This window comes from Eschrichtius robustus, chromosome 11 (genome assembly GCF_028021215.1).
Source record: "Eschrichtius robustus isolate mEscRob2 chromosome 11, mEscRob2.pri, whole genome shotgun sequence".
Classification (NCBI taxonomy): domain Eukaryota; kingdom Metazoa; phylum Chordata; class Mammalia; order Artiodactyla; family Eschrichtiidae; genus Eschrichtius; species Eschrichtius robustus.
In genome coordinates this window covers 22,026,611-22,043,383 of record NC_090834.1, presented here as the reverse complement: position 1 = coordinate 22,043,383, position 16,773 = coordinate 22,026,611, and the positions used below count along the sequence as shown (strand labels likewise).

The following is a 16,773-nucleotide window of genomic DNA, read 5'->3' as shown; positions in this document are numbered from 1 at the left end:
TTAGCTTTTATCATTATAAGTTTTCTGTGACTTATGCATTTCAGATCAAAAGAATTAATTCTTTATTTTCTGCCTTTTAAACAAGACATTCTAACTCATAACTTAGTGCCAGGCTTCTCATCTGTAGAATTTGGCTTATAATAATAATACTTTCTCATAAATAACTCTTAAAGTTATTATGAAACCCAGATATAGTTAAATAATGAATATAAAAGTACGATGCCTAATTTATTCATTTGGGGGAAATGTTTCCCACTATACCAAGCAATTCTCAGACACCAGCTGGGTGGCCTACAACTCAATTCTGACACTATCTACCAGGAGACAGCATCGGATCCCACAGGTTAAGGGCTCAGTCCTTCAAGACTGTCCCCCCAGCCCCACTTCAGACGCCAATAGCAAGTCCAGGTGGTTACCTGCGCTTCTGACTGACTGACTATAGATCGAAGGTTCCAATGACCCCCCCTCCTTGAGTTCGATTAATTTAATAGAGCTGTTCATAAAACTCAGAAAATCATTTTACTTACTAGATCACCAGTTTATTATAAGAGTGTATAACTCAGGAACAGCCAGATGGAAGAGATGCACAGGGCAAGATAGTTGGGAAGGGGCACACACTCTCCCTGAATATCCAGTGTTCACCAACCCAGAAGCTCTCCAAAACCCAGCCTTTTTAGGTTTTCTATGGGGGCTTCATTACATAGTCATGAATGAATAAATCATCAGCCACTGGCAATTGATTTAAACTTCAGCCCCTCTCCATTTCCTGGAGGTCAGGGGAGTGGGACTAAAAGTTCCAACCCTCTAATCACACACTTGGCTCCCATGGTGGCCAGCCTCCAACCCTAGGTTACCTAGGTACTTTCCAAAAGTCACCTCATTAACTTAAAAAAATCTTAAAGTTGTCTTACCTTTATCACTCTCATCATTTAAGAAATTCCAATGGTTTTAGGATTTCTGCACCAGAAACAGTGACAAAGACCAAATATGTATTTCTTATTATAGATCACAATATTTCAGCCAGTTATGTGCCTGTGGGTTTTTCCAGAAGGCTGCACTATAGCTCCCACCACCACCCCCAGACGCCTCCACAAGGCAGGCTGGAAGTACCAGGAATTAACTTTCTCACCCCCACCAGTCTGCAAGCAATGAGTGATGTGAATGAGTGCATTAATACCCCCTGCTCCTTCACCTCTCGAGTGGGATAATTCCAAGGCATGTGCTTTATAATTTTCCTGGAGTTTCTCATGGGAATAAGCTTCATTTACCCACTTTGGTAGCTGGTGAAATAACACACCTCTTCTTCCCTGTCTTCCCTTTTCTTTATCAATTCCTTTTTCCCCTGCTGGTGTTTCATGGGATATAGTATTTGCACTTGAATCCTGGTCTTAGGAATTACTTCCAGAGAAAAATCCACACTGAGATAGTTTTCTTCCTTACAAAGTTATGGTTATAATGCCCAGATGAGTCAGCTAGCTTTGTACAAAATAAAATCTCCATTTTATTACCACATCTAACTATCTTATTAATCTTGGTTATTGTTATTACCTTATAAATATCTAAAAATATAGTAAGAAAATGTATATTTTTAAAAGTTTTTTAATACACACTGCCTCAATTAATTTTCACAAACAGCCCTAAGAGATAGAGAAAACGGAGACTGGAAGAGGTTAAATGACTTTCCAGGAGTTACAGGGTCAGTAAGTAAGAGAATTGGATCTCCTACCTGATGTAGGAGGCCTTCAGGGAAGACTATGGCTAGGTGGGCAAGTGACCAGAGCTCCCTCCAGGCATATCGGTCAATGGGTCAATGTAGCACAGTGAATTCTAGAATATAAAACCTGGTTGAGATGGGATGTAGGAGAGTGGGGTAGGAAGCCACCTAAAATACTCTCTACCTTGGCCTGGATTATTTCAGGAATCTCCATGGAGATGAGCTGATATGTAGATTATAGTAAACAAGAGAGGGGAAGGAAAGAGCTTTGTGAGGACAACAGAGGAATATATGCTGCGGTCCCTGCTCTCAAGGAGCTGGCAATCCTGTTAGGGAGCCAAGCTATGCGCCCATTAAAGAATCAAGAACAGTATCAAAGAACTCTATAATTGAAGGACAAAATATAAAACCCGATGGCAAGTGATAAAATGATTAGTTTGAGCTGGAGTAACTGAAGTTGGCTTCATGGAGAAGATAGTTCTTTAGATTGGGCAGTCTTGGAAGCAATAGCTACAAAGTACATGATAATTACACTAAATAGCCTTATTTGCAAGCCTTATTGACATGAAGACTTGTGGAAAAGTAATTGATCTTGCTCACTGATGTTTCCTACCGTCACTCCCACCCACAGCTTCCTAAGGTATGCAGAGTGTCATTTAATATGTACCCTGTCTTTCCACCATCTCTTCTCCTGAGATCTGAAGAGAACCACAATGGAATGTGGGCTCTAAGACCATCTAGACCTGGCCTCAGACCACAGCTTTGGAGTGTGTTGTTGATTGACCAGGTACAGGAAAAACTCTTAGGATGCACTCTGGAACAGCTCTTTGAGGCAGAAATGACAAGAATGCTATTGCCCTCATCGATCAGAAGACTTGGTACTTGGAATTTACCAAGTGTCTCTTTGGGTTACTATGGTGACCCAGATCCCATCCACCTGAGTTCTCCTTAGCTTTCTCATATGAACACAATGTAGAGGAGCCTTTTCATTGTCATCTGAGCCATCCCAAGACCTGGTAGGCAGCATAGGGAAATGGAAACCCTAGGAGGAAGTGGAAATGCAGAAGCTCTAAAGTGCAGAGATCAGGAATGAAACTTCTGCTCAGCTGAGTGCCCTTAGGCAAATTACATAATGTCTCTGTAAAGTGAGAAAATTATTTACATCTGAAGTTAGGTAGGAGCATTAAGCGAAATAATTCAAGTAAATATTATTGAGCAGGTTTTACATTACAGATTTGAGATTAGACACTGAGGATACAAAGATTAATTAATTCATTTATTCATTCACTCAGAAAATGTTGACTGAGCACCTACTATTAGCTTAGTGAATAAAACAAAGCTCCAGCTTATGTTGTACTGAAGGACATAAGCAAAAACCACACTTAACCCAATATTTATGTATAATATGTTTACAGCACAATTAATCAGTGCTATAAAGAAAAACAGAGCAGAATAAGGGGGCAGAGACTGATGGGAAGGTAGGGGGAGAGTAAGTTCTAAATAGAGTGGCTAGGGAAGACCTCTCTGAGAAGGTAACATTTAGCAGAAGTTGGAATGAAGTAAAGGAGGAAGCCAAGTGGCTGTCTGGGGGAAGAGCATTCCAGCAGAGGTGTGAGGCTTTGTAAAGCCCTGGGGTGGGGGTGTGCTTGGCATGTTCAAGGAAAAGCTAGACTGCCCTGTGGTTGAGGCAAAGTGAGCAAGGGTGAGTGTCGCAGGAAAAGGGCTCAGACAGGTGGGAAAGGGCCAGAGTGTGTTGGGCCTTGGAGACATTGGAAAGAAGTTCTGAGTGTTGTGAGAAGCCACTAGAGGATTTTGACCAGGGGAGTAATGAGATATGGATTTATATTTTCAAAGGATCACTCTGACTGTTGCATGGGACTAGACTGGAGGAAGACAGATGAGAATGGAAGAAGGAAAAGTTAGGACAGGTTAGGAGAAGAATGATGTCTAGGACTGGGAGGTAGTGATAGAGGTGTTGAGAAGTCACTGGATTTGAGATAAAATTTTGAAGATAAAATTAATAGAATTTTCTGATGCACTGGAAGTGGGTATGAGAGGACTTCAGAAAAGTCAGGAAGAACTCCCAAGACTTTTGGTCTGAGCAATTGGATGAATATTAGCATCATTCACTATGATTGGTAAGGAAAAGGTTTAAAGGGAAAGGAAGTCAGAAGTTCAGTTTTGTACAGGTTGGGTTTAAGACACCAAGCAGAGATGTCTAGTAGGTGTCTGGATATGTGAGTGTTCAGTGCTGAGGAGAGATCCAGGCTGATGACATAAATTTGGGAGCTATTGGGATACAGAGGGCATTTAAAGCCACGAGCTCATCCAAAAGTTAGTATAGATGGATAAGGGAAGAAATGTAAAAATCAAGCCCCATGGAACGTCACTGTTTAGAATTTGGGAGAAGAGAAGGAAGAGACAAAGGTAAATAAGTCCCACCCTCAAGGAGCTCACCAGTATATAAAGCACCATATCTGGGACATATCAGAGGATCAATATACATTGCTTTTTCTTTCTTTACACTGGATAGAGTCACTGAACTTTAAGGAGAGGCAGCTAACCATGTGGATTAAAATGACACAACATCTATTTCTCATGGAGCATATCTGTGCTTTGGAGGAAGGCAGCTTGTGTACCCTGTTAAGAATCACGCTCCTTGTCACCCGGTAATTGACAGCCATAGAACACTCTGCATGGCCATCTTACTGCAGCATCTGTTCATTGCAGGGCAGGAGAACAAGATGAAGTGAGGGTGGGAAATGAATTGAAGGTGAAAATGTATGTTCACAGAAAACATTTCATTTTAATTTATGCTTCTTTTTAATGAGCCACAAAAGTATGTAGGAAAAAGAGGGACATATTTTATATTCTTCTTGTGTTTGCTCCATAAGGACATCGGTATTGGAAAATAAAAAGTGGAAGTGGAGGATAAAACAGAGCACTAGTTTTGGAGGCACAAAGACTAGATTTGGCAAGTCTCTTAAGGTTTCTAAACCTCACTTTCCTACTTTTTAAAATGGGGGTAAGAATAATAATATCTTTTGCAAAGAATTTATGAGGTTCAAGGCATGATGTGGTGGTTTTAAAATATGTCCAAAAATTCTTTAACACTCTTCCTTCAAAAGGTAAAATCTAATCCTCCTCCCCTTGAATGTGTGCCAGACTTAGTGAATCACTTCTAATAAATCATATGCAATGGAAGTGATGTTATGTGAGTTCTGAGTCTAGATCATAAAAAGGAAGGCTTCTACCTCTTTCTCTCTTATATTTCATGATCTGGGGGAAAACTGCCACCATGTTATGAGGATACTCAAGAAGCCCTATGGAGAGACTCACATGGATGGAGAAAACAGAGGCTTCACACCAATAGCCAATACCAACTTCAAGCGTGGAAGTGGTTACTCCAGCCCCATTCAGCCACCATCCTGATTGCAACCTGAGAGACCGTGAGCCAGAAATGATCAGTCAAGATGCCTCTGCGTTTCTGACTGACAGAAACTGTGAGAAATAATCAATGTGTTCTAAGTCACTAGGTTTGGGGGTAATTTGTTACACAACAATAGGTAACTAATATACATGATCACATTAGCCAAAATCTTGCTAAAGAATGAAAGGTGATATTTTTCAACAGTGGTTTGAATATACGGCTGGTTTAATTGAAGTGGAGAGGAAAGAACACTGAACTAGGACTAAAGCAACTTGGATTCTGGTCCCAGGGCAGCCATGAGGTAATTGTGACAAAGGCCTAACTTCACACTTTACACTCTACTGTCTTCATCTCTAATAGAAAGGGTACTTTCTGGGAAGCCTCTAGCTCTCTGATTTCTCATTCTCTGAAGGCTAATTTGACTCCTGGGGTTATGATCTCCTAATCAGAACATCATGTGTACACATGAACACTTTCTGCCCCTGAGGCCTTTCTAGTAATTCCGTGTCATGCAGCCAACCAGTCTTATAATCTGTGGATGTATTGGCCAAAATCTACCCCCTCCAACCAGCTTACAGATATACTTGAAATTCCACAATTAAGAATTGATTCCTTGGCTTTGTCTCAGATTAAAATGTACATTCCAGCAAGATCCCTTGTATTAATTTCCTATTGCTACTATAACAAGTTATCATAAACATAGAGACTTAAGACTACACAACTTTATTACTTTATAGTTCTAGAGATCAAAAGTCCAAAATCAGTCTAGAGGTCAAAAGCCCAAATTCAAGGTGTCAGCCAAGCTGCGTTTCTTCTGGAGGCTTCAGGGAGAATCCGTCTCCCTGTGTTTTGCACATTCTAGAATACCCCTGCATTCCTTGGCTCCTGGCTCCACGTTACTCCAACTTCTGCTTCTGTCATCACATCTCCTTCTCTGACTCTGACCCACCTGCTTCCCCCTTCTAAGGACTCTTGTGATTACATGGGACACACCCCAATTGGAAAATCCAGGATAATCTCCCCATTTCAAGATCATTTACATCACATCTGTAAAGTTTCTTCTGCCATGTAAGATAACATATTCATAGGTTCTGAGAATTAGGATGTGAACATCTTTGGGGGCCATTATTCAGCTTACTGCTTTCAAATTCTTATTTTGAAGTTATTTATCTGTCACTCACAATTATGCAAGCCCTAGCCAAGAACTTGAAATTAGTCAAAGGAAGCCTTTAAGACACCAAAATATATTCATAAAGTCCATACAATTTAATCATAAGAGAGCTCCCTCAGGCTGTCACTCAATTAAGTTCAATGAATATAGATAAGGCATTTACTATGTATAATATTACTAGATGCTCTAAGGAATACCAAGAACTCTAAAAATTAGTTCTGGCCTTTTAAAAGACTTGCTATCTAAGAAGTATAAGACAAGTGCATAAATAACTGCAATACAAGGCAAAATGTGGTCACGCTATCTCATCTATACCATATTCAGTAGAAAAGAGAACATAAGGAAGACTACTATCAGATGAAGATTTTAAGGAAAATGTCAGGGGGATTGAGGGGAAGGAAACAAAGATGACACTAAGTATCCATGCCTAGGTAACTAAATAAAATGAAGAAGTCGCCATCAACTTGATCATGGAAGTCAGAATGGCCACAAGGGTGTGGGGGGCTGGTCTCAGACATGCGATGGGCACGGTGGTTCAAGAATTATTCTAGAATATCTAGATCAGGATACCCAGCAGGTATTTGGAAATAAGATATGCATTTTGGAGCCAAAAAGAGAAGCTAGTATTGGAGATATAAATGAGAAAGTCGTTTCTACAGAGATAGAAATTGACACTTTGGAAGTAGGTGAAATACAAAATAAGAGAATTTAAGAGGACCAAAGAAAGAACTTCTAAAAGACAGGAAGATAGAGAGGAACAAGCAAAGGAAAGAGAAATAGTCAGAGAAACAGGGAAATCAGAACAATGAATACCACAAAAGCTAAGGAGGAATTTCAAAAGAGAAGAAAGTGAAAGCAGAACCTAACACACAATTGTAAAGCAATTATACTCCAACAAAGATGTTAAAAAAAAAAAAAAGAGAAAAGAAAGGGTCAGCACTACAGGCAATTGTAAGATACCAACGTGAAGGCAGAGTTGGAAGAGAAGCTCACTTTTAGAGACTATTTCCACCATTCAGAGGCAATAAATGAAATAAACACAAGGGCATAGGTAATAGTAAAATAATTAAGAAATTATGAATTTTGACAATGTGCTACCTTTGCTTTCAATATAATGTATTTAATTATATGTTTATATAATTTAATTTTTAATAATGGTTGTGTTTAACAACAACAGATAATTCCTAAAAATGTAAATGACTGGCAATTGCAGAACAGAAAGGGCCTGTTGCAGGCTGGCTTAAAAATTTACAAATTCATCCAATAATTCATTCATTCACACTGATTTCATCTCTGCACTTTGCTAGAGCCTGTGTTAGTCATTCAGAAGATAAATATAAATAAGAGACAACCTTTACCTTGAGAATCTCATGTTGATGGAGAAGACATACTTGCAAACACACCCTAGAAATAAGTATAATGAATGCTGTAATAGAAATATGTACAGGTCTGACAAGAGTACAGAAAAGGGAATAATCAGTCCTGCTGCACTAAAAAAAAAAAAGCCATACTCTTTAGCAGGAATTATAATCTACCTGGTAGTAAAACATGACGAATAGGGCCTCTGGCTATGCAGTCAGGTGGACCTGGGTTCAGATACACTTCTGCTGCTTATCAGTATTCAGTGACTAAGTAATCTTCATCTGTAAAATGGGGCTAATAATACCTATCTCACAGGTTGTTGTGAAGACTGATGGAGATGATGTCTACAAAACATTTAGCAAGTACTCAATACCTAGCTTGCACTACATTATATCAGGTGTTCTTATTTTAGTGGTTCCCGCACTGTGTTCAAATGAAAATGAAGTGCTTGTAGTTTTCTGAGCACAACGTTCTTCTTCAGGGTCTGTGCCTTTGTCTGGTGAATTCCTGCTCATTCTTTAAAATTTAAGGCAAACATCTGGTCTCCTCTGTCAAGTTAGTCATTCTCTCCTTGTGTCACCACCACGTAAATACTTCATTGTGGCACCAATCATGGGATAACTTTGAACTGAGGATCCCTTGAGGGTGGGGACCATGTTTTGTTCCTCTTGGTCTCCCTAGTCCCTGACACAAAGTAGACACAAGATAAATGATCAATTAGTGGGCATACTAAATAGGAAAAGATAAAAATTTAAGTGAAGGAAAGATGTAAGATTCTAGAGACTTTAAGTTTTTTAAAAGTTCTTGCCATTTGATCAGTAATTCTAACTCGAGGAGCTAATTAGGAAATAATCCTAATTAGAGAAAATGTACAAATATAAAAAGGTTTTTGCAGTGTTATTTACAATGTCACAAACCATAATAAAGAAGGTAAACATCTAATAATGGAGACATGATTTACATTGAAAATATTTATAACTACTTGACAAAATATTATGCAATCATTAAATATGATGGGTAGAAAAACTATACACTGACAAGGGAACATGCCAATGATATAAACATATGTGGAAAAAGAAGAATGCAAAATTAAAAGTATTATCTAAATGCACACAAACACACATGCATGTGCACATATACACACAAAAAAAGGATTGAAGAGAAATACACCAAACTGCCCAACGAAGCTTGTGTTCGGGAACATAGGTGTTTAGTGATTTATTTCCTTTACTGGAGAAGAGACCATCTCAAAATTCATCTTCTACATTTCTATAAATAATGTATTACTTTTACAAAATTTTTAAAATCATAATGGACTATTCAACATGGGCCCCTGAATTTCCCTAGGAATGTTCAGCAGCCTGGGGGCAGGATCAGAGGAACCTGATGGCTGGGCTTGCTCAGAAGTGAAGCAACTGGGGGATCCTAATTAAAGCACTGTGGGCTTGGCTCACAACAAGGTCCAGTCTGGGTATGGAAGCGTATTAAAAACCAGAAAAGAGTCATGGTCTGAGAAAATGCGGTCAGAGAGGAGACTTTTAAAGCTTTATATCTTGAAAATAAAGTCATTCTGAAAGCCAAGCTGAAACAAATGGATAGCTTTGTTTGGTCTTACTTTAAGACACTATTTTAATAAGTTAATTCATAGAAGCAGTTAGTTGAAGGAGAAATAGTAAACCAGGATGGATGGTCAAAATTGCTGGATACTGGTTCTCCAGCAATGAGAAATAGGAGCTGACTCTACAGAGGTGGCAAGCACAAAGACCCAGAAAGAGCTGCAAAAACACGGGGACCCTGGGAAGGGGCAAATGATATACACTCATGAAAGATATCATTGCATTACATTGCGGTATGAATTATAGCATAGCAACTTGTACTTGAAACAATGATTCGTATACTACAAACATGAACCTAATATCTTCCTTTAAAAAATGTCAAAATCAATGGGAAAATGTAAGTGAAATCACTTTGTAGTATGTAAAATGCTACACAATTGGTCAATTATTATTGTTAATACCCTTAGCATATGAAGATAGTTATACACATAAGGCATTTTAAAATGTATCTATCCAAGCCAATTAATTTTTCATTGGCACTTAAAAGTATAATCTTCATTTATCTGGAAATTTTATTTATGTAGAATGCCTCATTTGCTAATACTGCTGAATAAAAAAGACATTATTGTCCCAAAGGGATGATGTCTCATAACTTAGAACAAATGAGTTATTCTGATTCTTTCCAGAGCAAATTTTGAGAGAGAGAGTGAACATAATAGCTCGAGGCATCTGGGAGAAGGGATGCCACAGATGTGGAAAGAAGGAGCAGAACGAGGCAGTCGGGTTGTCTAAAATCAACTTTCCTTACTCCTCACTTTTGCTAAGTGTTGGCCAGTGACTGGCTTCCAGGCTGCAGGCCAAATTCCAAAAGGACAAGTAAATAAACAGTTAATGCTAGTTATTCTGCAAATTTGCACATGCCCACCCACACAGCACTAAATTAAACTTTCCCCAACTGAAATCAGGCTGCAGGCAAATAAGAATTGTTACCTATTCTTTCCTCATTAGGTATCCTTACTGTGACTTTGGCTCTGGGGAACATTTTGGTTATCAAGCAAGCAAATAGTTAATTTGAGCCCTTTTTCTTAAGTCAGATCCCTTCCTGACTACAGCAGCTGTACTTGCTATCCTTGAGGAGAAGTTACAGACAGTAGTGTGGTCAGATTTATACTTGTAGAAAAAAACAAGCGCACGTTCTCTGAAATGTCTTAACTTGGACCAATTTAAACTGGATTTTATTGCTGCTTGATTTCCAGAGGGCCATGTGCCTGACTGCCCAGGGGAATAGATAGTGTTCAGAATGAATATTGAAATACCGAGTCATTATTTGCTCTGGGGGACTGCCAGAGCTGCCTGCTGCCTGGGTTTTAGGGGAGCAGAATAAAGGGTACCTATTTTAAAGACCCAGAGTAAAAGTATTCTCTGTAATTCTTTCCAGCCAGAACAAAACGAAGCCACTGCAAACAGTGATGAAGCAAAATAATATGTATGATGAGAAAGAGCATCTTTTTATTGTGACCAAAATGTTGGCGATGGGGCCTAGGACCAGTCATTCTGAGTGGATCCGTCACCTCCCCTGCCTAAGACTTGTATGCAGACTAAATTAATAAACAATGAATGTCAAGGGCAGTTTGAAAAGGGGACAGGGAGTACATTATCAGCCTTCCCAACAACCTCCAACCTCCTGTCTGAGTAGCTTGAGCAGAAGGGCAACTGTAGATGTGGAAAGCACATGCTTGTTTTAAATCTCACAGCATCTGAGCTGGCGCCCTCTGAATGATTAATTTATCAAAGGCAGAGGCAGCTAGGCATCTGATCGGAAGAATGGGCTAAGGCTTCCCCAGGCACTTTTCTGAAGGCTGGCAGTTATAAAGGTCATCCTGCTATCGTGGGAAGTAATTTCACGGGCCGGTGGCGATTCTGCCTTGGGTGATGATAGACAAAGTCGCAACCAGTCATGATATTGGGGATCCCCCACTATGTAGTGATGAAGGAGAGTAATTCTGTTGAATTCTGATTACTTTGGAGGAGTAATGCAAAGAAAACTAATTTTCCCCGTGGAGGTACAATGTGTACCATTTGAGGTAAATGTCCCTCACCTGAAGTGGATCCCAGGCTCCTATTAGGAAAAAATATCCTGTTTTCCTTTCAGAAGGTAGCATTTCACTTAATTATAAAAGTATATCATAAAACATTTTTTTAAAATAAGGCCCCCTTACCTAACCCCCTGCCCTTGAAGACTACAACATGAAGTTATGGGTCCCTGTTTGGATGGGACCAGATTGGAATGTTGGGTCAGAGTGCAACATTCACGATGTATAAAAGATGGGACCTCTGATTTGAGTGAAAGCCAACACTGCAAGTGTCTGTAACCATAGTAACCAAATCAGAAGCACGTATTAATGTTAAGCAAAAACAACTGGCAGTTTGCCTAGGCATCACTTAGAAGCATTAACTTCCTAAGGTGAGCGCTGCAAATAAAAAGTCTATAGAATGATGGTTCTGCAACAGGCACCCGGTTCAGCAGCACTCATTTGTTCTCCCTGAGAAAACCACTTCATGGGCCTGCCACAGTACTGGGGGCTGCAACAGGGGCTGCAGATATAGAAGCATCACGTGAGAGCAGGGAGCAGAACCCATTCCTGGACTGATTTCTGAGATTCTGTGCCTCTTTCTTATTGAGTGTATTGCAATTACGGATTTACATCTCCCTAATATGGCCTTTATTGTAATCCAGATGCACAAGTCCACTGAAATGTTGTAATTCCCACTGTAAGTAATATCAGCGTAGGCTCAGACCCCTGTAAGGACAAGGCATGGCCTTCCCACGGAATGTATAGGGTTTCAGGGACCCTACGATGGAAGCTTACAGATCCCCAATCTGATCAGGACTGTCAGCAAGATGTGAGAAACAGAACACAAGCTTTTAGCTTCAGAAGACCTGAGTTCAAGTCTAAGTTCACTCACTCACTTCCTGCATAACTTTGGGCAGCCTGTTTCAGGCTCAGTTACTCTATCTCTCAAATGGGGATAGTTTCCACCTTAATGAGTTCACAGGATTAAATGAGATACTATATCACAGGGTACTTGCCTTGCCCCACTAGAAATAAGCACTTTTTTCTGTGCCCTCATAGCCCATTTTATTACATTTATATCTCTTAAAAGGCACCCTGCAGTTTGGCTCTTCATACTTTTACATATGTCTAACTCATTAAATTATGAGCTCTTTGAAGGTAGAAATAGTACCTTATATTCATTTCTTGTATCTCTAATCCTGAACCTAGTTCATTTATATGAATTAGCACATTTATATAATTTGTATTATAAGGAGTTCAATAAATACACATTTAACTGAGTTTAATTCAATTAAGTTGAGTTGAATTGAACTTGCTATCTTATCTTCCCCTCAACTACCACTTCCAGCTGGGAGTATCTTCACTGAGCAGTAGGCAGTGCTGAGCAGCTTGGGCAAGGGGGAATCTGGAATGGATTCAATCAGAGTTTGGGGTGGGTTTGAAGCAGCAAACCATAGCATTGTAGGAGCTGTGTCTGCCATGACTTTCTGTACAGGATGAGGGAGTAGAGTCAAATCCAAACATTGGAGCCATGCTTATGGTGCTGTTACTATTTTTCTTACCTAGCTGAGATGACCCTTTCAATAGTTCCACTTTTCCTAATTTGTTTCTCAACTTCTAGACCCAGGATGTTTTCTCTAAGAAAAACTGTATCCATTGGATAAGAGGTGAAAGATCGGAAATGACTTTGGGGATGATAAGTAAATTTGTATCATCCTCTTAATACTTATTTTTATATTATGAATTTTTTAGAGAAGATATATGCCCTCTATCTTTCACTTGTGAATCACTGAGATTTTATACTGGAAAGAGTATTTGTAAACTTCAAAAGACTTTACTGAGTTAAGTTGCTATTATAAGAATAAAAGTGTAGCATGGGTTCAGTTGCCTCTGTTCCATCACTTTTAAGTTAAATAATTTGTAAACTTGGATTCAGGTCCTGGAGCCAGCTCCCGTGTGCAGCTGTCAGGAATGTCATAGCTGAGCCCGGGTGTTCTGCGGGGCCATCCTCCCATCCCCAGGATCTCCTCTCCATTGCCTGGGCCACCCATTAATTGGATCTTTGCCTGCCTCGTACCAATTATGCTCTCAAGCATAGGACAAATCTAAACCAAGTTCCTTTTGGTGTTTTTAGGGGTTAGATATTCTTGACTTTGCAATCATGTGGTACTTCATTATCTTGTATGAGCACTGCTTTTGTGGCCAGCATCACTTCAGGAAGTGCAGAGCACCCTGGCTAAAAGTGAGTCCTGCAGTGTTTCCAGTTCTTCTGAAAGGGAAGTTGATGCTGTAGTAGTATCTGGCATTCCAAACTCTGCAATGCAAGAAATTCTATCTTTCAAAAACAGGGGTCATAATAACAGCAAACACTTCTATAGTACTTTCTATGTGCCAGGAACCATTCTAAATTATTTCTGTCATACCTATTTGGTTAATTCACACTAGGACCCTGTGAGGTAGGTTATTTTTAGTAACCCAGTACTATACATAATGAGTCTGGGGTACAGAGAAATAAATACCTTGCGCAAGGTTATATAGCTATGCAGTAGTAGTGGCAGCATCCGAACCCAGATAGGAAGGTTCCAGACTCTTAACTTACAAGGCTATTCATTGAAAGGGGGTGTAGAAAAGCAAAAGATACAAATTCCAAAATCTCATTATGGCAAGTAATTTCAACTATTTCCCCTCATTAAGACTCTTTCTGTCTCCGGACTTCTCTGGGGCCAGCAGCCGGCCGGCCAGGGGCCCGGGACCGCGGGCTCAGCCGACTACCATGGGCTCTGGGTCAAACCAGCAGTTTGCAGGTGGCGGCGCCGAGGCGCCTGAGGAGCCGCAGGAGGATGCGGCCAGGGCGCCCGTGGAGCCGCAGCTGCTGCACGGCGCTGGCATCTGTAAGTGGTTCAACTTGCGCATGGGATTCGGCTTCCTGCCCATGACCGCCCGCGCGGGGGTCGCACTCGACCCCCGGTGGGTGTCTTTGTGCACCAGAGTAAGCTGCACATGGAGGGCTTCCGGAGCCTGAAGGACGGTGAGGCCGTGGAGTTCACCTTTAAGAAGTCCGCCAAGGGCCTGAATCTCTCCGAGTCACCGGCCCTGGTGGGGTGTTCTGTATTGGGAGCGAGAGGCGGCCCAAAGGGAAGAACATGCAGAAACGCGGATCAAAGGGAGACAGGGGCTACAACTGTGGAGGTCTAGACCATCATGCCAAGGAATGCAAACAGCCACCCAGGCCAAGAAGTGCCACTTCTGCCAGAGCATCAACCATATCGTAGCCTCGTGTCCACTGAAGGCCCAGCAAGCTCCCAGCTGACAGAGAAGGCCAGCCTACTTTTGGGAAGAGGAAGAAGAGATCCACAGCCCTGCCATGCTCCCAGAGGCCCAGAATTGAGCCACAGTGGGTGGGGGCTATCCTTCTGTGATCAGGAAGTTTTGAGGAACAGGCATCAATCGGCAGAGTGGAGAAAGTGGGGACAGGGTGGGGAGGGGCAGCTGGCACTGCCGTATATCTCAGGCCGGGGGCCAAAGCGTCACCCCCTCTTCCCTCTTGGTGGGAAGGGGTGAGGCAAAGGAACTCCAATTATACTCTATCCAAATACACCTGAGGGCTTTGGGGGGTAACCCTCCTTGCATGCTTTATCTGAGTCTCCAACCCCAGAATCTCCAGCTTTTGAAAGTGGCCTGGATAGGGAAGTTGTTTACTCTTAAAGAAAGATAGGGAATAATATTTCCAATGCTAGAATGAAAAGATTAAGCATGAGACCAGATTGATGGACCCAACCCACAAGCCACTACCTTCTGTGGGAGGAAATACCTCAGGGGTAAGGCAGGGTTTTCCGCATCTTGTCTCCTCATAACCCCCTCCTGGGATAGAGTGCTGAGAACTGTCCCAAGCAGTGGGTTGCGATGAAAGGCAAAAGGGGTGGTTGAGGGAACAGCTGCAGACCTGCTGCTTCTAAGCGCACTCCCACTCCATTCTGGGCCAATACAATTTTATTTATTGGCTCCCTTGGATGACTGTACCTTGGGTCCCACTTTCTCCAGGATGTCAACTGCACTAGCGGTGTGCGAATGACGTATCTTGTGCATTTTAACTTTTTGTTCATAATATAAATATTCTTGTTTTGTATTTTTGTGTATTTTAATCTAAGGCCCTCATTCCTGCACTGTGTTCTCAGGTACGTGAGCAATCTCAGGGATAAGTCGGCAGCAGCTCCGGGTCTGCACAGCGGGAATACTTTTTGTTGCTGTATCACCAGAGGGAACAACTATTTGGAGCGTATAACCTATTGAACTACCTCATTTTTGCCAATTAGAGCTGGATTTTCGGCCATAGTGTCCTCTTTAAACCACTCCATCTTCAGTGTTTCATGGGAGACTAGGGTTTCACTTGGTTGCCCCATGACTGGTCTCTTTCTATTGAAAGACTGGAAATTGGTCTGAACAGGAAAAGGTGATGCAGAGAGGTTAGGAGAGGCTGGGCCAGGTAAAATGTGCAGAGAGGGGAAGCCAAGATTAGGTAAAGGTCATCTTTATGTGTGATAAAGGATTCCTGTTCCAGACCTCTAGTCCCAGGGCACAGGGCTCTCCGTACATACCAGATCCATCCTTCACTGGATTGGGCTAGGCCTACCATGCACAACAGGGTGTATTGTGGCCCATGCCCATACCATGCAAAGTTTTGTCACCTAAGTTTTTTCTCCTAACATCCTTCTGGTGGTGATCAGTAATCAAATGAAAAAAGGAAAAAAATTCTTCCCCTCTCCCTTTCTTCTTTACTCCTTACCATGTTTATTTACTGAATCTGAATTTTTACTAGGAATTGAACTCATAGTGGAATATGAGCATAAATAATGTCCACAAACAATTCACAGCCTATAGGGGACAATAGACATATAAGTAGTAGGTTATGTATTAGAGTAGAAATACAACATAAAGAAAATTGTTCTTTGCAGAAGCACTGAAGAAGCATGGTTAATTCTGCCTGGAGTTCCAGGAAGACAGAAAGACAAAGAGAAGAAACAAGGATTTGGGGAAAGTTCAGAAGTAGATATGGATTAACTCCCAAAAATTGAAAGTCCTTTCACTTTAATAGGTGTTTACACAGAATCTATTATGAAACTAGCATCATGTTAGCGGCGAAATGAATATGAAGGATAATATGACAAGGTCCCTACCTCAATAAGTGTACAATCTTACTGAGGGGATAAAAGCTGTAAAGTCGTCCCTCAGTATCTGCAGGAATTGGTTCCAGGACTCCCCTCGAATCCCAAAATCCACAGATGCTCAAGCCCCTTTTATAAAATGGCATAGTACAATCAGCACTTTATATCTGTGATTTTTGACCCACGGTTGGTTGAATCCAGGGATGTGCAACTCACAGATAGGGAAAACAGATTATATACATAAAATTATCAGAAGTCTATGATAAAGTGCCAAATGCATCATGTAAACAAGAAATGCAATAG

At 41.0% G+C, this 16,773-nt stretch overlaps 1 pseudogene; it reads left to right on the top strand.

The window, feature by feature from the left end:
* Positions 1 to 14,081: 14,081 nt before the first annotated feature.
* LOC137772020 (protein lin-28 homolog A pseudogene) lies at positions 14,082 to 14,696 on the top strand (annotated as a pseudogene).
* Positions 14,697 to 16,773: the final 2,077 nt, after the last annotated feature.